The following is a 24099-nucleotide window of genomic DNA, read 5'->3' on the forward strand; positions in this document are numbered from 1 at the left end:
GTATGGTGTAATGTGACAGGATTAATTAATGATCTCGGAGTAAAAGCACTTCGAGGTAGCAGCGACCACAAAATGATTGAATTTTACATCCAGTCTGAAAGAGAGAAGAATGAGTCTAGGAAAGCTAAGGGCAACTATGTGGGCATGAAACTGAGCTAGGTTAAGTGACCTGGGACACTATGCTAGAGAACAGATCAGTAGAGAAGCAGGAGTACTCAGAATAAGTATATTCCGACCATAAAGAATTCTAAAGGGAGGACCCACTATCTATGGTTAACTAAAGAAGTTAAAGAAAGCATCAAACTTAAGGAAACAATATATAACTGAGCAAGGATGAGTAGAAAATCAGATGATTGGTCAGAATATAAAGAACAGCAGAGAATGACTGAAAGGTTAAGCAGGAGAAGGAAATTAGAGGATGAGAGGAAGCTAGCTGGAAATGTAAAAATGGATAGCAGGATTTTTTTTCAGGTATTATATAAACGAAAAGAATAAGTAAAGTGAGTGTTGGTCCTCCAGAAGAGTGAGAATGGAAAGTTAATAGGAGATAATAAGGAAATGGCGGATGAAATTAACCAACATTTTGCTTCCATCTTCACTATAGAGGACTTGAAAACATTTCAGTAATAGCAGTAATTTAGGAGGCGGAACTTAGTGAAATTACAATTACTAGGGAAGCAGTACTGAGCAAACTGATGGAACTGCAGCTAGAATCATAGAATCACTACAGTACAGAAAGAGGCCATTTGGCCCATCGAGTCTGCACCGACCACAGTCCCACCCAGGCCCTACCCCCATATCCCTACATATCTACCCTCTAACCTACGCATCTCAGGACACTAAGGGCAATTTTTAGCATGGCCAATCAACCTACCCCGCACATCTTTGGACTGTGGGAGGAAACCGGAGCACCCGAAAGAAACCCACGCAGACATGAGGAGAATGTGCAAACTCCACACAGACAGTGACCCAAGCCGGGAATCGAACCCAGGTCCCTGGAGCTGTGAAGCAGCAGTGCTAACCACTGTGCTACCGTGCCGCCCCTTTTTTATGATAGGCTTGAGGGGCTAAATGTTCTATCCCAAGTCTCCATGTCCAGATGGACTTCATCCTAGGGTCTTAAAATAGGTGGCTAATGAGGTAGTAGATGCATTGGTGTTAATTTTACAAAATTTGCTAGAATCTGGAAAAATCTGCAAAGTAGCAAATGTGACCCCTCAATTCAAGAGGGGAGGGAGGCAGAAAACAGAAACTATAGGCCAGGTAACCTGACGTCTGTCATGGGACGTGGAAGAAGAGATCATTAGGGATTATAGCTGGGCATTTAGAAAAGCTCAAGGTAATTGGGAAGATCAAGCATGATTTTGCAAAAGGGAAATCATGCTTAACCAATTTATTGGCGCTCATTGAAAGAGCAACATGCGCCGTGGATAAAGGGGAGCTTGTAATTGTACTTGGGTTTCTGGAAGGCATTTTGATAATGTGCCACACCAAAGATTATTGTGGAAAGTAAAAGCTCATAGTGTACAGGGTAATATATTAGCACAGATAGAAGATTGGCTGGCTGGCAGAAAACAGAGAGTATGCATAAATGGGTCTTTTTTCTGATTGGCAGGATGTGACAGGTGGACAAAGGTCTGTAATGAGGCCTCAGCCTTTTACAATTTATATCAATGACTTAGATTGTGGGGAGCGAAGGCATGCTAGCTAAATTTACAGACGACACAAAGATAGGTAGGAGAGTATGTTGTGAAGTGGATATAGGAGACTGCAGACAGACATAGATAGATTGAGTGAGTGGGCAAAAATCTGGCAGATGGAATATAATGTGGGAAAATGTGAAGTTCTTCATTTTGACAGGAAGAATAAAAAATCAGAATATTATTTAAACAGAGAACAATTGCAGAATTCCAAGGCGTAGAGGGATCTGAGTGTCCCAGTGCAAGAGTCACGAAGTTAGTGTGCAGGTACAACAAGTAGTATTAAGAAGGCTAATAGAATACGATCCTTTATTATGAGAAGAATGGAACATAAAAATAAGGATGTTATGCTTCAGTTGTGCAGGTCATTTGTGAGACCACATCTTGAATTGCAGTTTTGGTCTCCCCATTCAAGGAAGGGTGCAAATGTGTCACAGGTGGTTCAGAGGACGTTTACTAGATTGATATTGGAATGAGTGGGTTGTCTTATGTGGAAAAGTTGGACAGACTGGGCTTGTCTCCACAGGAGTTTTGAAGAGTGAAAGGTCTATTGATTGAAGTGTATAAGATCCTGACCGATCTTGACAAGGTGGACATGGAAAGGATGTGTCCTCTTGTGGGTGAGTCCATAATTGGGGGCAATGTTTCAAAATTAGCGGTCACCTTTTTAGGAGAGAGATGAAGATTGTGCGACTTTGGAACTCTGCCTCAGAAGATGGTAGGGACAGGGTCATTGAATATTATTAAGGAGGAGGTAGATAGATTTTTGTCATGCAAGGGAATGAAAGGTTATTTGGGGTAGATGGGAATGTGGTATTTGAAACACAAACAGCTCTGCCATGATCTCACTGAATGGCGGAGCAGTCTTGAGGGGCCGAATGGCCTACTTCTGCTCTGACTTCATACGTTTGTATCTAAGTGTTGGCAGGCCATTCTGTTGGCTTTGGCCGCATTGACACTCACTGGCTCTCAAGTTAAAATGGCATCATATGACCAGTTCTGTGCCTGTTTTGAGATGAGGTAATGGTGCTGTGGTTGGAAAATGCTTCCAGATTGAACCCTGCCCCCCCCCAGTTCCATTTTAACAACCTGCTACACCTTGTGGACTGGCTGAGTTAAAATCTACCCTAACTCTCCAAATAATTCTATCCAATTCCAATCACTGGGGGGATCCGGAAGTCCCAGATTTCTCCAGGGCCCACCCCAGTTCCTGTTTGTCTTATTGTAAGAACATCCAAGGGCTCCATCCTGCCCTTCCACGAGTTGTGATTACAACCTGACATCTTCCAGATCGTTTATAGCCCATGCGCCAAGGCCCCTCCCTCTTCCCTTCCCCCAACCCCCAAGGGAAATTCCCAGATCATGAGGAATCCCATATGTTGCTGGAAGCAGTTCCCGGTCACTGGGCTGGCGCTGACTGGGACAGGGTGTATTCACTCAGTAAAGGAAAATAGTCAAGGCTTTGCTGAAACTCCTATCAGTGGCTATTCAGTAGTTTGGCAGTGAGTCAGCGACAGTGTCCACTTGAGTAAACTCTAAGTGAAAAAGACTCAATAAATACCACCCAATTTTCCGTAAACATTACAAAATTAGTGGCCTTGCTGATAAGTAACCACTTTAAACAACTTCACTTTGTTTTTCTACAGAACAGAGCCCCAAGGCTGTTCAATCATCTTTCCTTGTAGGAGCCTGAATCTCTTCCATCAGCAGTTAGACTGAGATCGCAATCGAAACTCATATAGTTTAATTTGACTCAACTAAAGGCTCGCTGTACGATCAGTAACTCACTATTCAAATTACCCGTCATTATCACAATTCCACTGCCATGACACTGCCTTTAACTGGCGCATCAACTGTTACTCCAATTCTAAAGTGATTAGACCTCATTATAAAGCTTCTGTGCATGTTCTTCTCAAACGTGAGGAGAGACTAAGTCAGTTAAGATTACATTCACTGGAGTTTAGGAGAGTGAGAGGGGATCTCATAGAAATTTATAAAATTCTAACAGGATTAGATAGGGTGAATTCAGAAAGGATGTTCCCAATGGTGGGGGGAGTCCAGAACGAGGGATCATAGTTTGAGGATAAGGGGTAAACCCTTTAGGACTGAGGTGAGGAGAAATTTCTTCACCCAGAGGGTGGTGGATGTGTGGAATTCACTACCACAGAAAGTAGTTGAGGCCAAAACGTTGTGTGATTTCAAGAAGAAATTAGATGTAGCTCTTGGGGCTAAAGGGATATGGGGGGAAGTGGGGGATCAGGATATCGAATTTGATGATCAGCCATGATCAAAAGGAATGGCAGAGCAGGCTCGAAGGGCTGAATGGCCTACTCCTGATTCTGGTTTCTATGTTTCTAAACAGCCAACACAAATTTTTAAAAAAGGAAAGAAAATTCAGTTTTGGAGTAAATACTAACAAATACCTTCTGTCCAGTGGCGGCTGTGGTTTGATGGGTGGCACGCTGACCTCTGCGTCAGAAGTTTGTAAGTTCAAGTCCCATTCCAGAAAGACATGCGCATCTAATGTGCCGTATGCAGTATTGAGGGAATACAGTCGGAGGTGCCGACACTAAATTGAGGAGGTTCCGTCTATTCGCCCAGGTGGATGTTAAATGTATTGTCACAACTTGTTTATGTAGAAAGAAACCCTACAGTACAGAAAGAGGCCATTCGGCCCATTGAGTCTGCACCGACCACAATCCCACCCAGGCCTTACCCCCTATCCCGACATATTTACCCACTAATCCCTCCAACCTACGCATCTCAGGACACTAACGGGCAATTTTTTTTTAGCACGGCCAATCAACCTAACCCGCACATCTTTGAATTGTGGGAGGAAACCGGAGCACCCGGAGGAACCCCACACAGACACGAGGAGAATGTCTACCAAGTTCTTCCGAATGTACCAGACCAATATTTATCCCTCAACCAGCCACACTGAAAAAGATTAACTGTGCCTCTACCATGTTTGTGGTTGGAGCTGGCTGAACATAAATGAACTGTCACATTCCCTACAATGGTGAAACTTAGAAAGTACTTAATTGGTTGTGAAGCACTCTACGGGGTTCTGAGATCCATCTATTTTTCTTTCCGAAGGCACAGTATAAATGCAAATTCTTTCATTCTAATTTATTTGCCATGGCACATCACAGGTTATTACTGCATTGTGGAACAATTGACCTGAAATCCGACTTGCAGGCTAACAATTCAAGTCGATGAGATGCCTCAAGCAAGAACAGGGGCAGGAGACGTTTAGGCACCAGAGGTGACATGAATAGCAACAGGGACTGGGGAAGTTGTAAGGGTTTTCCAGAGGCACCTAGTCAGTTGCCCACAGCAAGCCTTCCTATCACAGTAACACTTGAATCCCGTGAGCTGCTGATAGATGAGCCATTTCATGTGATTAACTCACCCTAACCGGACACAAGTCAACATTACAGACCAGAGAGTGTTTTTTCTCAAAACTTCACTAATATTTGGAAAGGGGTCTGTAGGAGTGCCCCCACAATTCAAAGGGAGCCAGTGAGAGTGTTCCAATATTTGGAAAGGGGTCTGTAGGAGTGTCCCCCACAATTTAAAGGGAGCCAGTGAGAGTGTTCCAATATTTGGAAAGGGGTCTGTAGGAGTGTCCCCCACAATTCAAAGGGAGCCAGTGAGAGTGTTCCAATATTTGGAAAGGGGTCTGTAGGAGTGTCCCCCACAATTTAAAGGGAGCCAGTGGGAGTGTTCCAATATTTGGAAGGAATCTTCATTTAAGGCCAATGAGACAGAGTTTGCAGGTTTTTTGAACAATAATCTGACAGCGTAACGGTTAGTAACTCGTATAATCAGTTAGAGCTCCAACAATCTGTAACCACGGTTTCCACAAATTAGCATCTGTTACTTTTTTCTCACACCGTTTAATCCTCCTTTAATTTAACAAGGGCCTAAAGTGACGGCGGAGCCTCAGTGACTGACCATTTCCTAACTCCCGGCACTGCACTCTGTTTATCAACCAGAAAAGTTTGATTTCCACTCTGTTACTTTTGCATTACTGTCACGGCCAACGGATAAATGATGAAGTGGTTTGCCTGGATCTGGAGTTCTATCTGATGGGAATAAAGAGGAAGTGGTTTGATGGATTGGATTTCCATGCACAGCCCCACAGGTTTATCTGGAGCGTTCCACTGTGACTAATGGCCCCTTTTCCTTGCACCAGACAAAATCTGGAACATTAAGCAGAACTCTCCCAATTTTTGGTTCACCGGCTGATCCTCAAGCAATATTTACTGGGAAAAGTGGCATAATTTTATTTCTCATTTGAGAGGGATTCATTTGGTGCAGCTACCTATTACCGCAGCATCCACTTGGGTTAGGAAAGTTGCAGGGAGGGTTGGGGGGAGGGGGGTTGCAGGGAGGGTTGGAGGGGGTGGGGGGGGGGGGGGTGGGGGGAGTTGAAAAAATCGATCTAGTTTCTGCTCTTGATCAGTGAGTCCTGCTGGGAAATGTGTTTCGCCCTGCGGTATCATGAATTTGTGAAAGGCAACATATAAATGTATGTTCTCTCTTAATCATAGAATCCCTACAGTGTAGAAGGAGGCCTGTCGGCCCATCTACAGTCCCACCCAGGCCCTATTCCCGTAACACCACATATTTACCCTGCTAATCCCCTGACACTAAGGGGCAATTTAGCATGGCCAATCAACCTAACCCGCACATCTTTGGACTGAGCACCCGGAGGAAACCCACGCGGACACACGGAAGGTGTGCAAACTTCACACAGATAGTGACCCGAGGCCAGAATTGAACCCAGGTTCCTGGCGCTGTGAGGCAGCAGTGCTAACCAGTGGGCACCATCCTGGATGGTGTCAATCTTCTTAACATCAAGAGATAACACTCTTGATGTTAAGAAGCTTGACACTATCCAGGATAAAGCAGCCCACTTGATTGGCACCCCTTCCACCACCGTTCACTGCCTCCGCCACTGACACACAGTGAGAGCAGTGTGTACCATTTTCACTCTGTACTGCAGAAACTCACCAAGGCTCCTTAGGCAGCACCTTCCAAACCCACAACCACTACCATCTAGAAGGACAAAGACAGCAGATGTATGGGAACACCACCACCTGGGGGTTCCCTTTCAAGCCGCTCACCATTCTGACTTGGAATTACATTACCGTTCCTTAACTGTCGCTGAGTCAACATCCTGGAACTCCCTCCCTAACAGCACTGGGGGTGCACCTACACCAAATGGAGGGTTCAAGAAGGCAGCTCATCACCACCTTGTCAAGGGCAATTGGTAATAGGCAATAAATGCTGGCCTAACCAGCAATGCCTACATCCCAAAAAAATAATTTTAAAAATCCTCTCACTTCTTGGTCAGTATGTCATAGGTTTCAAGTTTCACTTCAGAGATTTTAAAGTTTATTTATTAGTCACAAGTTGGCTTACATTAACAGTGCAATGAAGTTACTGTGAAAACCCCCTAGTCGCCACATTCTGGCACCTGTTCAGGTACACTGAGGGAGAATTTAGCATGGCCAGTGCACCTAACCAGCACGTCTTTCAGACTGTGGGAGGAAATTAGAGCACCCAGAGGAAACCCTTGCAGACACGGGGAGAATGTGCAAACTCCACACAGACTGTGCCCCTTGCCAGGAATCGAACCCAGGTCCCTGGCACTATGAGGCAGCAGTGCTAACCACTGTGCCACCATGCCACACAAGATCTAGGCCAACACTTCTGTCCTTTCAATCGGATGTAAAGGATCTCATGGCACTATTTCAAAGAGGAACAGGGAACTCTCCCCAATGTCCTGGTCAATATAGAATCCAGTAAGAAGTCTAACAACACCAGGTTAAAGTCCAACAGGCTTATTTTCATATAGAATCCTACAGTGCTGAAGGAGGCCATTCAGCCCATCGAGTCTGCACCGACCACACTCTCACCCAAGTCCTATTCCCGTAACCCCACATATTTACCCTGCTAATCCCCTGACACTAGGGGGCAATTTAGCATGGCCAATCAACCTAACCTGCACATCTTTGGACTGTGGGAGGAAACCCACACAGACAGGGAGAATGTGCCAACTCCACACAGACCGACCTGAGGCCGGAATTGAACCTGGGTCCCTGGCACTGTGAGGTAGCAGTGCTAACCACTGTCCCACCGTGCCGTCATCTTCTCGGCCAAAATCACCAAAACCAGTTACCTGTTATCAAATTGTTGTTCATGGGACCTTGCTGTACGTGAATTGGCTGCTCTGTTTCCTACATGACAACAGTCGCTGCATTTCAAAAGTAATTCATTGGAGTGAAAGAACTTTGGGACATCCTGAGATTATGAATGACATCACAGAAACACTAATCTTTCTTACTTTCATAATCAAGTGTAGAATGAAGCAAGGTTGAGCATGCATTTCTACAGCATCAGTTCACACCCGCAGAGCAAACCAAAGTGCTTAATAGCCAATCAATGACATTTCTGAGGTTGTGTTGATGCTTTTGGTGTAAGCCATGGAGCAGCAACCAATTTGTGCACAGCAAGCTCCCACCAGCAACAGTGAGATAAATGACCTGTTCATCTGTTTCTGGTGATGTTAGTTGAGAGAGAATATGTTACTCAGGACACCAGGAGAATTTCCTGTTCATCTTTGAATAGTGCCATGGGCAGTTTTACATCAATCCAAACAGGCAGTTCAACATCCGATGCAGAAACCCGCACCTCCAAGAGTGCTGTAGAATTTTAAGAGAATTTATGGGCTGGTTTGTGGCAGAAAATTCTCTGAGGCCCTCTCTAGGTAAAGGTCATGGGTTAGTCAACTGACGATGCAGTTCCATAATTGCAGCAGTATAGTTTGGGGAGGCCGTGGCACAGTGGTATTCTCGCTGGACTAGTAATCCAGAGACACAGGGTTCTGGGGACCCAGGTTCGAATCCCACTCTGGCAGAAATGGTGAAATTTGAATTTGATAAAAATCTGGAATTAAAAACCCGCATTCCATGAATGAGTAAAAACAAGTACATGAATTGCCCAATAACCTAGGACACTGCCCCCTCAGTAGTTCCATACAAAAGGCAGATGCCAATTAAGGTGGCACAATGATTAGCATTTTTGCCCCATAATGCCAAGAACCTGGGTTCAATTCTGGCCTTGGGAGACTACCTGTGTGGAGTTTGCACATTCTCCTTGTGTCTGTGTGGGTTTACTCCGGTTTCCCCCCAACAGTGTAGATTAGGTGGATTAGCTATGGTAAATGCACAGGATTATAGGGATAGGGCTTTGTAGGGGGAAGTGTGGTGGGTGGACCTGGGTGGGTGAAAGATGCTCTTTCGGAGAGTCGGTTCAGACTCAATGGGCCTTTTGAACTTTAGCGATTCTATGGTTCTATAGTTCTATGGTAATATGATATAGTGGTAAACGTTTCCAACTCTGGTTAGACATATTTCTGGAGATATTATCACATGACTTCCAGCCTCCACCAGTCCTGCTATTGGTTGGCCACCATGCTTATGCCCAGGGCACAATGTTCCCGTGGCCAATTGGAAAGCAAACAGGCTCCTCATTACACAAGGATTGGATGATCAGTCTGCATACAAAATTATGAGGGACATAGATAGGGTGGATAGGAAGAAACCTTTCCCATAGTAGAGGGGTCAATAACCAGGGGGCTTAGATTTAAGGTAAGGGATGGGAGATTTAGAGGAGATTTGAGGAAAATCTTTTCACCCAGAGGGTGCTGGGAATCTGGAACTCGCTGCCTGAAAGGGTGGTGAAGGCAGGAACCCTCACAACATTAGAGCAGCATTAGATAAGATCTTGAAACATCATAGCGTACAAGGCTATGGACCAAGTGCTGGAAAATGGGATTAGAATAAATAGGCACTTGATGGCCAGTGTGAACATGATGGGCCGAAAGGCCTGTCTCTGTGCTGTAAAACTCCATGACTGAGTCAGCCTTTTTCCCATGTCCAATATTTTCTATAAAAAGTTTTCAACAAACAAAAATTTTAAAACACATCATTTTACTGCCTAAATGATTTTTCTCCCAGTTGTCCTTTTATTCCTGAATGCTCCTGGGCAATCCTGGAGGGTTGGCAACTCAGCATGAGTTTGATCCCATAGATTGAGTTTCAGTCACGTAGGAGGATCGGGGAGGACTGTACCAGATTCTGTTTATTTTTCGTTTAATTAATCTTGGGGTTTTTTTGACTTGGGTCTTACCAGGGATAGCCACAGAATGAATTTGTAAATATCGAGGTCCAAGCCTTTCCAACATCCCATCACCAACACAGCATCAGGAAAATGCTGGCACAGTCCCAGACTGTACAAGGTGAAATGGGAACATGGCAATTCATCAGACTTTTAGATACAGCTGATAGGCCATAACTAAAATAGGTATCAACAATGATTTCCTCTTATTCTTTCACATTTCACAATTGAACAGCAATACAGTGGCACAGTGGTTGGCACTGCTGCTTCACAGTGCCAGGGACCCGGGTTCAATTCTGGCCTTGGGTGACTGTGTAGAGTTTGCACCTTCTCCCTGTGTCTGCATGGGTTTCTTCCGGATGCCCTGGTTTCCTCCTACACTCCAAAGATGTGCGGGTTAGGTGGATTGGCCATGCTAACTTACCTCTTAGTATCCAAAGATGTGTAGGTTAGATGGATTAGCCATGGTAAATGTCTGGGGTTACAGAGGCAGGGGAGTGGGCCTCAGTAACTTACTCTGTCAGAGAATCGGTGCAGACTCGATGGGCCCTATGGTCTCTTTTGCACTGTAAGGGTTCTATGAACAGTTCATAAAACACTAGTTGGAGTATTCTATATGAGCACTGCGCATCAGGAAGGATTGTCATGGCCCTAGTGAATTTGTGGAGATTTACTGGAATGGTCCCAGGGATGGGGGATTTTTTGGTCACATGGAGGAAGCTGTGTTTGTTCTCCTTCAGGCAAAGAACCTTTAAAGGATATTTGATAGAAGTGTTTAAAATCAAAACTGTTTCCAGTCACAGAAAGGTTAGTGATAAACATACAGAGACTGCATGAGGAATTAATTTTTTTAATGCAGCAAGTCATTATAATCTGGATTGCATTGTCTGAAACAATTTTACCATCCCGCCCGCCACGGGAATCGGAGCGGACAATGGGAAGGTCCGTTGACCTCGGGCAGGATTTTACGGTTTCAGGACAAGCGAGGCCTTAAAATCCCGCCCAATGATTCAACAGTAACTTTCCAAAGCGGACTGGATAAATACTGGAAAGGAGAAATTTGGAAGAGAAGTCTGGGCAAAGAATGGGAGTGTGGGACTAATTGGATAACTTTTTCAAAGAGTTGGTACAGGCACGACGGACCAGCCTTGTTGTGCTGAATATTTTCCAAAATTATTTTGTGATCCCTCACAGACACACTGGGCGGGATTTTTTGGCCTCACTTGAGCTAAACTGGAAATTCCCGCTTAAGGTCAACGGACATTTCTGCTACCCGCCCCTCGCCCGCTCCGATTCCGTGGCGGGAGGGACGGCAGAATTCCAGCCACTCAGTCACCCACAAGTAACCACCTATCTCCACCTAGTAGTGACACATTTGTCTGACCCTCACTCCATATTGAGACAAAGGTAAAGTTGCCATAGTCTCAGATGATCATAGGCTGCTTTCCATCTTGAGGGGGGGAACAGTTGACTGGTGGTGATTTAACCTGAGGATCACCACACCTCAGGCAAGAGGCAAGGTTGTGAAGGCAGGATCTTCATGAATAACCTCAGCTGATACGGGAATTGAACCCATGCTGTTGGCATCGCTCTGCATCATGAACCAGCTGTCCAGCCAACTGAGCTAACCGACTATAATGAAAAACTGAATTGATAATGTAACACAAGAACAGAAGGAGGTCATTCAGTCCCTCGAGCCTATGAGATTGTGGTTGGTCTGCCCTCAATTCCATTTACCTGCCTTTGCTCCATATCCCTCGATAGCTTTACCCAATAAAAATCTATCAGTCTCGGGCTTGAAAGTACAAAGATCCCGGGTCAATGCTCTGTGGGACTAATATAGAAACAGCTCTCCTGCTGGTCTCTCCACTGTGCAGTTTCATTGTGTTTATCTTCAGTAATTTACGCCAAAATAGGTGGGGCAGAAATTCAAAGGTCTTGATCCACAGGGTAAGTTTGGGGCCAATTTTTATTTTCTGCACCTGTTTTTAGTTCGCCTTTTTGGTTGAAATTGAAAGGTCCCAAAGGAGCAGCTTCTTGACGCCTCCTGCTGGATGCTTCGGATTTAATCTAAAATCAAATCCTGCTCTACATTCGAGTAAGAGTTTTAACAACACCAGGTTAAAGTCCAATAGGTTTATTTGGTAGCAAATGCCATTAGCTTTCGGAGCGCTGTTCCTTCGATGGACCAGCGCACTCCGAAAGCTAATGGCATTTGCTACCAAATAAACCTGTTGGATTTTAACCTGGTGTTGTTAAAACTCTTACAGTGTTTACCCCAGTCCAACGCCGGCATCTCCACATCATGACTACCATCGAGTAACAGACAAAGCAACAAGGACAGTGAGAGACTATCAGAAAGATGGAGGGTAACAGAGAAACACAGACAGAAAGAGTAACAGAGTGACACAGAGATAGAGGGTAACAGAGGAACAGAGAGATAGAGAGTAACAGACAAACAGAGATAGAGGGTAACAGAGGAACAGAGAGTGAGGATAACGGTATAAGACAGAGATAGAGAATAACAGAAAAACACAGAGACATAGGGTAATAGAGTAAAAGAGATAGAGGGTAACAGAGATAGAGTGTAATAGAGAAACAGGATAGAGGATAACAGAGAAACAGAGATAAAGGGTAACTAACAGAGAGATAGAGAGTAACAGAGAAACAGAGATAGAAGGTGTGGTGGACCTCAGTTGTGCCTTTGTCCTATATGGACCACCGTTGTGTGTGTTTGTCATACCTGGACACATCCCCTTCCAGTTTGGTTCCTCCCCTCAGCACCTAGTATAAAGGTGGCTGTCTCCTCCCCTTTGTTCAGTCCAGGACGGTTATTTGTTGGGATCTGCTCCTGATTCTGTTGTGAATAAAAGCCTACACTTATATTGGCATATCAGTAGTCTTTCGCCTTATTGATAGCGCATCAGAAGGTAAGAGGGTAACACAGAGATAGAGGTTCACGGAGAATTAGAGATATATGTTGTAAGATGTCTGTTGTTTGGTAGGTCTGATAAAGAGGTTCTGAGTCTTGTATAGTTGAACGGCAAGTGTTTATCAGCCATTAGTAACTATATACGTATATGATTATAAGGTCTAAGCTCGGAACTGTCTCCATGCTTGCCTCTACACACATCTCTGTCCAGTACAAGACTGCCCTCTAGACTCAGGTTATGTATTCTTTTACATCACACAGTGGGTGATACTGAACTCAGTCCCACATTCGGGCTAATTAATAATCTTGTTGTTAAATAACCTTTAGAGATTATTAGATTAGATTTAAATTTAGTGTCACGTGTACCGAAATACAGTGAAAAGTATTGTTTTGCATGCTATCCATACAAATCATACCACCCCATACACAAATACATCAGTAACCACTGTGGGGAGCCACTGTTTTATTTTACTTTTATTTTACTTTTTTGTATAACATTTTTATAACATTTTATAATGGTGTACTTGTGTTAACATTTTCACACAGGATAAATCCTACTGAACCTTCAAGTTTCATTTGTGCTGAGGTCATGTTACAATGTTACAACATATTGAGATGTGCTGCTCTGCTTGTCAGGTACTCACAGTGTGTGATTTTGCTAACCTCAGCAAAATTACTAACTCATGAATAATACATGACCAGAGGTCCGGGCTAATCCATGTTGGCCACCTTATGCGAACGTGTTCAACTAACCAATGAATGTGAAGGGGGTGGTCTCTGGAATAATGCATAATAATGACTGTAAGACAGAGAACAAGAACGAGGGAGACTGGTGACATCATGTAAGAGAGAGAGCGAGGACGAGCGAGACTGAGAAGCTGGTGAACATCTTGTAATGAGACAACTAAAGGAACTCCTAATAAACTCCTATATTTGTACCAGAGACCATGAGGTGTCAGTGAATTCATGAATCTAACACCACGATATGATAGAATTTTACATTATGTTTGTAAGTGAGGAAGTTCAAACTGAAGCCAGGGTGTTAAAGTTGAATAAAGGAAATTATGAAGGATTAAGGGACAAATTGGCTGAGGTGATCTCAGATCTGGGGCTGGTTTAATACTCACCAAATCTCAATCGGAATAAATATACATTATATTTAAATAAATTAAACTAATCTGAAACTTTTCCTATTTCTGATTGGATACACTTTGTAACATATTTGTGTTTCCATGGGGATAGAGGATGTGACATCACAATCTATCTGTGCCAATGCTGTCAGGAGCAAGGCAGAGGTGATGATGGCCATTTCATTGCGAAACATTGGTGAAAGGAGCAAGTCACATAGTTCAAGACTGAAACATGCAAAAACAAAGAATAATGGAGCATGGAATGGACGGCCTGAGAGATCTGCAGTTTCTACTCTGGGAGGAAATAGGACCAAATTAGAGAAAGTGAGGTTGTAAGGAAGGAAGAGGTCAGCAAGGTAAGAGGAATATTTTTATGAGTGTCAGCATCGCTCATCACTATCACTTCTAAGTATAAAAGTTCAGGATTCAAGACCCACACTGGGGACTTGAGCACATAACCCAGGCTGATACTCCCACTGCAGTACTGAGGGAGTGCTGCAGTGTCAGAAGTGCTGTCCTTTGGATAAAACAGGACCCTGTCCACCCTCTCAAGTGGGCGTTGGAAATTTGCGGGATGTTCTGAAGAAGAGCAGGGAAGTTCTGTTCTGTACCTTGACCAAGATTTATCCCTCAGTCAATATCACTTAAAAAAACAGGTTATCTGGTGACTATCAGATTGCTGATATAGGATCTTGCTGTGCACAGGCTGGCACGCTTATATGACGACAGTGATTACACTTTGGAAGGTAATTCTTTGGCTATGAAACACTTTGGAACATCCTGACATCATGAAAGATACTGGAGGAATACAATTTTTATTTTGCAAATTAAAGCGCAGCTTTCAAAATGTGCGGTTATTTGTGCCTATCATTTTTTTTCATTCATTTGTGAGACATGAGCGTCACTGGCTGGGCAGCATTTAATGTCCATCCCTAGTTGCCCTTAAACTGACTGGCTTGCTGGGCCAGTCAGAGGGCATTTAAGAGTCAACCACATTGCTGTGGCTCTGGAGTCACATGTAGGCCAGACCAGGTAAGGACGGCAGATTTCCTTCCCTAAAGGACATCAGTGAACCAGATAGGTTCTTCCGACAATCGGCAATAGTTTCATGGTCATCAGTAGCTTCTTAATTTCAGATATTTTTTATTGAATTCAAATTCTACCATCTGTCATGTTGGGATTCGAACCCAGGTCCCCAGAACATTAGCTGAGTTTCTGGGTTAATAGTCCAGTGATAATACCACTAGGATATCACCTCCACTTGCAGCATGATCTAAGCAACATGAAGGCCTTTAGTGATTTAATAACTCAGCCATGACACTGACTAATGAGGTCCTATTAAGGTCACAAAATGAAGGGGCTTGATATTGCCCATTACCCTGGGACCAAATTCAATCCCAATCAATCAGATGAGGGTCTCTAGCTGTAAGTGTTCTTCATGACGTGAGTACAAGCAGTTTCAACCTAGCTCCTTTAAGACGGCACGGTAGCACAGTGGTTAGCATTGCTGCTTCACAGCTCCGGGGTCCTGGGTTCAATTCCCGGCTCGGGTCACTGTCTGTGTGGAGTTTGCACATTCTCCTCGTGTCTGCGTGGGTTTCCTCCGGGTGCTCCAGTTTCCTCCCACAGTCCAAAGATGTGCGGGTTAGGTTGATTGGCCAGGTTAAAAATTGCCCCTTAGAGTCCTGAGATGCGTAGGTTAGAGGGATTAGCAGGTAAAAATATGTGGGGGTAGGGCCTGGGTGGGATTGTGGTCGGTGCAGACTCGATGGGCCGAATGGCCTCCTTCTGCACTGTAGGGTTTCTATGATCTATGACCTGGTCTACCTTATTTAGCATTGGTCATTACTGAAGTGTCAGTCTTAAAGTGATAACAGGGACATGGTTGTGAGAAGTGAGTATTTTGTGGTTAGTGCAAACCACATGTTTTGTTGCCAATTTACAGGCACGATACCCTGCGCCTAAATGTGCTGAGCTGAATCAGGAATGGCAGCTTTACTGTTCAGCCTCATTTTCTTCACAATATCAGTTGCCACTGGCTTCCCAAACATGCTGCGCCTTTCCACTTTGAACTGATGTCCATCACTCCATGGAGTGCTTTTGGAAAATTTACACCCGTGTTCTCTAAACCTGCCAAACCTTTCTCTTCTCTCTGTCTGTATAATTTCCCCGGCACGGTGGCACAGTGGTTGGCACTGCTGCCTCACAGCGCCAGGGACCCGGGTTCAATTCCAGCCTTGGGTCACTGTCTATGCGGAGTCTGCACATTCTCCCCGTGTCTGTGTGGGTTTCGGCTGGGTGCTCCGGTTTCCTCCCACACTGCAGAGATGTGCGGGTTAGGTGGATTGGCCATGCCAAATTGCACCTTAGTTTCAGGAGGACTGGCAGGTTAAATACGAGGGGTTATGGGGACAGGGCCTGGGTGGGATTGTTGTCGGTGCAGACTCGATGGGCCGAATGGCCTCCTTCTGCACTGTGGGGATTCTATGAAGCCTTTGAGAGCCCTGTGTTCTTCCAATTCTGGTACCCTATGTGCAGTCGTTCATCATCATTGGTGGCTGTGCCTTTAAAACGGAGGTGTTGCTAGGTGGGGAGCTGGTGTAGGTCAGTGAATACACAGGGATTTGGGTGAACAGGAGTTACAATAAAGGCAGCAGAGCTTCGGATGAGCTCAATTTTACTGAGGATGAGGCAATGTTGGAATTTGGGACAAGCAGTGCCAAGGGGTGGCATGGTGGCACAGTGGTTAGCACTGCTGCCTTACAGCGTTAGGGACCCGGGTTTGATTCCCGGCTTGGGTCACTGCCTGTGCGGAGTTTGCACATTCACCCCGTGTCTGCGTGGGTTTGCTCCGGTTTCCTCCCACAGTCTGAAAGATGTGCTGGCTCGGTGGATTGGCCATATTAAATTCTCCCTCAGTGTACCCGAACAGGCGCTGGAGTGTGGCAACTAGGGGATTTTCACAGTAACTTCATTGCAAAGTTAATGTAAGCCTATTTGTGACACTAATAAATAAATTTAAAACTTGATGTCTTTGCAATACACGGAATTAGCTGTGAGACTAAATTTACTTCTTGAATCAAGTTTTTATAAAGGCAATTTGGAGCTTGCATCAGGATTGTGTCTTAAACCGGAGCCATAATTGTCCTTCAAACTTTGGCCTCTAGAGGGCACAGTGGCTGTGAGGCTCTCGGTTGGACCTCTCCACCTCCACTGCATCTGTTTTGCTGCCACCTACTGTTTGGTGCGGTATTTGCTACCAAATAAACCTGTTGGACTTTAACCTGGTGTTGTTAAAACTCTTACTGTACCTACTGTTTGAAACAGATATTGTCTCGCAGCAGCTCAGAATCTGGCTGTGGAATTGGGATAGATTTAGTACCTGAATCTCTGGTTTGGTTATAGTGAATTTGGAAATATCAGATGGGGAGACATTCACTACCAAAAGGGAGCTCATTCCATTTCTCTCTATTTTCTCAATCCAGGCACAGGATAACCACAACAGGGGCAGCTTGCACCTTTAACACAGTCAGGTAATCACTTTGGGAAACGGGCTCATCCAAAGCAAGACTTTCAGACGTGCCTGACCATGGTAAGATCAGCCATGGTCTCACTGAAGGATGGAACAGGCTTAAGGGCCTCCGTTTATGTTCCGGTCAACGGTTGGGAGATGTCATAGAATCCTACAGTGCAGAAGGCCCATCGAGTCTGGCCCAACCACAATCCCACCCAGGTCCTATCCCCACAACCCCATGCATTTACCCGAGCTAGTCCCCCTGACACTAAGGGGCAATTTAGCATGGCCAATCCACCTAACCCGCACATCTTTGGAGTGTGGAAGGAAACAGGAGCACCCGGAGGAAACCCACATAGACATGGGGAGAATGTGCAAACTCCACGCCGACAGTGACCCAAGCTGGGAATTGAACACGGGTCCCTGGCACTGTGAGGCAGCACTGCTAACCATGTCATCCCGTGTCATTGTTGTTCTGCGTGTTCTCAAGATACACGCGAAATCTGACCCTTTGCTTCTGGATGATGTTAACCGTGGAAATATGTAAATAAAGAGGGGGGAATAGATCCTTCAGGAACGTCTGAAGCAATAATACAAAGGCAAAAAATAAATAAAAAAGCAATGCTAAAGATGATTTTGTTCAAATTGTTGAATTGATTTATTGTCACATGTATTGGGACATAGTGAGAAGTATTGCTTCTTGTGAGTTATTCAGGGGCGGCACGGTAGCACAGTGGTTAGCACTGCTGCTTCACAGCTCCAGGGTCCCGGGTTCGATTCCCGGCTCGGGTCACTGTCTGTGTGGAGTTTGCACATTCTCCTCGTGTCTGCGTGGGTTTCCTCCCACAGTCCAAAGATGTGCGGGTTAGGTTGATTGGCCAGGTTAAAAATTGCCCCTTAGAGTCCTGAGATGCGTAGGTTAGAGGGATTAGCAAATAAATATGTGGGGGTCGGGCCTGGGTGGGATTGTAGTTGGGGCAGACTCGATGGGCCGAATGGCCTCCTTCCGCACTGTAGGGTTTCTATGATTCTATGATTTCTAAAACATACCATTCATAGAGTACAGAGGGAAGAAGGAAATGAGAGGGTGCAGAATATACTGTTGCAGTTACCGATCAAGTGAAGAGAAAGATCAGTTTGATACGCAATAGGACCATTCAAAATACTGATGTCAGTAGGGAAGAAGCTGTTCTTGAGTCGCTTGGTACATGCTTTCAGACTTCTGTATCTTTTTCCGGCAGAAGAAAGTGGAAGAGAGTGTATCCGGGATGAGTGGGGTCTTTGATTATGCTGGCAGCTTTCCTGAGGCAGCAGGAATTGTACACAGAATCAATGGATGGGAGGTTGATTTGCATGATGGACTGGGCTACATTCGTAATTTCTTGCGGTCTTGGTTAGAGCAAGAGCGACACCAAGCTGGGTAATTATCTAGCTAAGTACTGTATTGTCCCATTCACCTGGGCAAGAGTAGAGGCACTGTAGAAGGATGGTACAGTTGGAATATGGGAACAAGAGCAGTCCATTCAGCCCCTCAAGCCTGTCCGTCATTCAATTAGATCATGGCTGATCTGCACCTCAAATCCATTGACCAATTTTAGCTCCCTTGACACTCAGTTTAACAGAAACCTATCAACCATTATATTTAAAGCTAAACTGGCCTTTAGCTACTAAAACCTTTTCAGGAGAGCGGGAGATCTAGATATATATCTATATACTCTATATTTATACTTTGAACAAAGAACAAGAACAAAGAACAATACAGCACAGGAACAGGCCCTTCGGCCCTCCAAGCCCGCGCCGCTCCCCGGTCCAGGATTGAATCCTGAATCCAGGATCCCCGCCCAATTTTCCAGCCTATCTACATACCAAAATCCTATCCACCGAGCTGTCCCTCACAGCTACGATGCTTTGTTCATTATTCCAGACCATTCCCATTCCAGACCATGTGATCTCCAGGGAGAGGCGAAAACCCAGAGTGAAAAACCCCAGGGCCAATATGGGGAAAAAAATCTGGGAAATTCCTCTCCGACCCCCTGAGGCGATCGAAACGAGTCCAGGAGATCACAATGGCCCCGATCGGGAAATGCTTCCCAACCCTAGTCATTTCCACTTCCACGAACACCATATGAATTCCCTGCCCCCGAGACAGGTTCCCAACTATCCGCAGTCTCGCTCTGTACTGGCACCAGGAAGATGATCATAGAATGAAGCCTTGAAACGAGAAACAAGGAACAAGTAGCCCGCGCCGCTCCCTGGTCCAGACTAGACCACTCTTTTGTATCCCTCCATTCCCACTCCATTCATATAGCTGTCTAGATAAGTCTTAAACGTTCCCAGTGTGTCCGCCTCCACCACCTTGCCCGGCAACACATTCCAGGCCCCCACGACCCTCTCCAGGCCCCCACGACCCTCATGAACTAAGTACTTCATGTTTGTCCAGTTGACCGTGTCAAAGAATTCAGACATGTCAATAGGGTTGCCAACTGTGATTAAATATATTCTTGGAGGTTTCACCACATAACGTAGGATGGCACAGTGGTTAGCACTGCTGCCTCACAGCACCAGGGACCCAGGTACAATTCTAGCTTCAGGTCACTGTCTGTGTGTAGTTTGCACATTCTCCCATGTCTGCTTCGGTTTCCTTCGGGTGCTCCGGTTTCCTCCCACACTCCAAAGGTGTGCAGGCTAGGTTGATTAGCCATGGGGTTACGTGGGTAGGGCCTGGGGGGAGGGGGAATTGTTGTCGGTGCAGACTCGATGGGCCGAATGGCTTCCTTCTGCACTGTAGTAATTCTATGATTCTAACTCGTCTTCACGCTCCAGCCATTTGTTGGCCAACACATCCAGCCTTGTGACGGACTGCCTTCCTACAACAACTGGAAAGCAAAAAGATTCATTACCCAACTGGATGATGCTTGATTGTCAACCAACCAGTCTTTTTCCCTCCCCATTATCCAATATTTTCATATCTGGTAAAGAGAAATGTTCAAAGAAAACCTATTAAAAAGTCTTTGTAATGTCCCTATGATTTTTCTCCAGGGTTTCACACAGCAGAGGCCCAGAGATTGATCTTCATTTCCTGGAGACTCCAGGCCAACCCTGGAGGGTGGGCAAGCTGAGAAGTCAAGTAGGCCAAAAATGAATAATGTGTTACAGGTCACAATCAGAGAGAATGTCATTTTGACAATGGTTAGGGCCGGTGAATGTAGTGACACTTTGGTTTATGTTCCCTTAGCTTCTTTGTGCTGGTCAGATTGCAAGCTGCAATAAGTAGGCATTTAAATGGCAGGAGATGAGATGTGGGGCACAAGGAATATATCTTCACATGTTTACAAAAACTAGAGAAGCTCGATTGGCGGTGAGCAGGTAGAGTGACTACCACATCCTTATCAGGTCAGATTGCCAGTGGTCACTGCTGCTCTGTATCTGCGGTTTTTATCAGTATCTGACAAACCAAAGACTTCACAAACACCAAAGCATTGAGCAAACTGTCAAAACCTTTAGCACAGGAAGTTCCTGTTTAGGAGGATGAGGGTTAGCAATGGTGCTTTGCACTTTATAAATCAGAATCTCTCATAACACTAAACCTTTTATAAAACATCAGCAAGGCCTCAGCTGTGTTTTGCTGTTCAATTCTGGGAAGGATTTGGAGGCCTTGGTAAGGGAGCCGATGAAATAAATGTGTGAGGCCACATTGCGGGCCTTTGCTTATTTGGAGAGACTGGAAAATCTGGGATTATTTTCCATAGAGCAGAGCAAGTTAAGAGTTTTTATTTATTCATGAGATGTGGGCTTCAGTGGAAAGGTCAGCATTTACTGCGCATCCATAATCCTCCTTCAGAAGGTGTCAGTGAGTTGCCATTTTGAGCTATTGTTGTCCATAGGCTGTAGGCACAGCCACAGTGCTGGTGGGGAAGGAGTTCTGAGATTTTCACCCAGTGAAGATGAAGGAGTGGCAATATATTTCCAATCAGAAAAGGATGTGTGACTTGGAGGGAAGATTGCAGGTGGTGGTGTTCCCATGTGTCTGCTACCCTTGTCTTCCAGTGGTAGGGGTCACAGATTTGGAAGGTGCTGTCAAAGGAGCCTTGGCGAGTTGCCGTGATGCATTTTGTGTCTGGTACATGCAGCTGCCACTGTGCATCATTGATGGAGGGAGTGAATGTTAAAGGTGGCAGATTGGGTGCCGATTGTTCGGGTTGCTTTGTCCTGGATGGTGTCGAGCTTCTTGAGTGTTGTTGGAACTGCACTCATGCAGGTAAGTGGAATGTATTCCATCACACTCCTGACTTGTGCTTTGTAGATGGTGGACAGGCTTTACCTGTTGCAGAATTCCAAGTCTCCGACCTCCTCTTGTAGCTATATATTCATAGGGCTGTTTCAATTAAAATTATGGTCAATGGTGACCCAGGACATTGATGGTGGGTGTTACAACAATGGTGCGGTTGTTCAGTATCAAGGGGAAGTGGTAAGATTCTCTCTTGTTGGAGATGGTCATTGCCTGGCACTTGTTTTGTGCAAATATTACTTGCCACTTATCAGTGCAGGTTTTTTGATGGAGGCTTCTATAGGTTAAATAAGAAAACTGTTTTGAGTGACAAGGACTCAGTAAGAAGAGGGCACAGATTTAAGATGATTGGCAAAAGTACCAAAGGCAACTTGAGGAATCATTTTGCACACAACTAATTATTGCAACCTGGAAGACATGTCCGGAAAAGTTGGAGGAAGCAGATTCAATAGTAACTTTCAAAGGAGAATTGGATAAATACTTGAAAGGAGAAGAAAGATGACAGGACTATGGGGAAAAACAGCAAAGGAATGGGACTAACCGGATAGCTGCGCCCAGGAACATTTGGCCAAATAAACCCCTCCTGTGTTGTATCATTCTATGATTTTCCAATTCAAGAATGGCCATTTAAAGGCACCCAACCTATCCCTTATCTTAGCTAATGTAGGAACAGGAGACCATTCAACCACTTGAGCCTGTTCCATCATTTCAGAGTGTTATCTTGTTGATAATGGGATTAGTGGCAGAGAGGAACAGATCTATCTTTCATTTACCTCATCTAGAGGATTAAGAAAACGCCCCTGATTTTCTTGGAAATAGTGCCCTGAGATTTTTTACATTCACCTAAAGAGTTAGGTAGGGCCTCGATTTAATGTCACATTGGAAAAGCAACACCTACAAACAGGCAGTGCTCCCTCATCGGTACTTTGCTAGGATAGTCAGCTAGGATGATGCGCTCATATGCCTGAAGAGGTCTTAGTGTTCTGATTCAGCAGCAAGACTGCTACCCCTGAGTCATGGCTGACTACAAATGACCAACTCTCTCATTCTCATTGGTAATCCCTCTCAGCTGGTTATTGTTTCCCAAGGTACATATAAATATGCACATGAGAAATGATGGGCAGGAAAAAAGACCTACTGGTTCATCTAGTCCCAAATAATTATGTTTTGTGCCTCGCAATACTGGATCAGACTTACGAAGGAGTTAGAGTGATTTCACCAATAATGATGGACAGGAGCCAGAATGAACTGTTCCCCAAAGCAGAAAATCAACAGATACCGTGGACAAAAGGGGGAAAGAATGTGAAAGTCCTGTCAATCACATTGTTGCGGTTTGTTAATATCATGTCAGTTACATTGCTAGGTTTAAGAGAAACAGGTGATGGATGTTAATTGTCTTTGAGCACAGATAAATAGGGGACAGTTGGGACACTGGGTGGAGTGGAAGGAGAGCTGTGAGACTAAACAAGTCAATCAACTCTAAACAAGGTAAAGCTCTTTGTCTCAGTTTTGACTTCACCAGCAGGTATGGATCCTATTATTAAGGAAGAGGGGTAAGGTCAATGAAAGAATAATGTAAGGATTTCTGCAAGGAATGGATTTGATTGGTAGAATAATCTTTCCCATTCCATGCTAGAAATTCTAAACACTTGGGATGCTGTGTGCCATATTGGCATGAGTTTTGTTTTTCATTTTAAACTCTAGAGTACCCTCTGTAACTCTCTCCTCCCTGTGTTTTCTTCCTCTTTTAAGACGCTCCTTAAATCTACCTCTTTTCCAAACTTTGGGTTACCAGTCCTAATGTCTCTTAATGTGGCTCGGTGTCTGACAATCACACCTACAAAGTGCCTTGGACTAGTTTGCTATGTTAAAGGAGCTGTTTAAGTAAAAGTTGTTGTTGTTACTGCCTGCAAGGAGACCTAAAGCCTCTATTAGACAGTCGCCCCGATGCCTAAGGAATGATCCCATCCAGTTTCAGGAAGGGAATTTTTCAGCTGTCCTTGCGGATCTCAGGTTCCAAAACTGAGCTTCATGGCCCCATGTAAATCCATGGAATGGGCACAATTTCTGCCTCAATATTTTTGCCCCTGTCATTGCTGTGACAGATCACATGTTTCTCAGGAAAGTGGGGATGTTTCAATATTGCATTTGTTTTTCGTGGTAAATAAGACAGCAAGGGAAGGAAATGTTGGGAGCTGCAGCTTCTAGAGAATGCCCTTGTTCCTGATTTTACCAGTGACTGGATTAATGTGACATGAGCTACACTGAGTCTGAAGGTTAAAGGAAATAAAGCACAAGTGAAACCCACATTACCATTTACAACATTAATACTAAGTGTTACTGAC

The sequence above is a fragment of the Mustelus asterias genome, chromosome 21 (genome assembly GCF_964213995.1).
Source record: "Mustelus asterias chromosome 21, sMusAst1.hap1.1, whole genome shotgun sequence".
Lineage (NCBI taxonomy): Eukaryota > Metazoa > Chordata > Chondrichthyes > Carcharhiniformes > Triakidae > Mustelus > Mustelus asterias.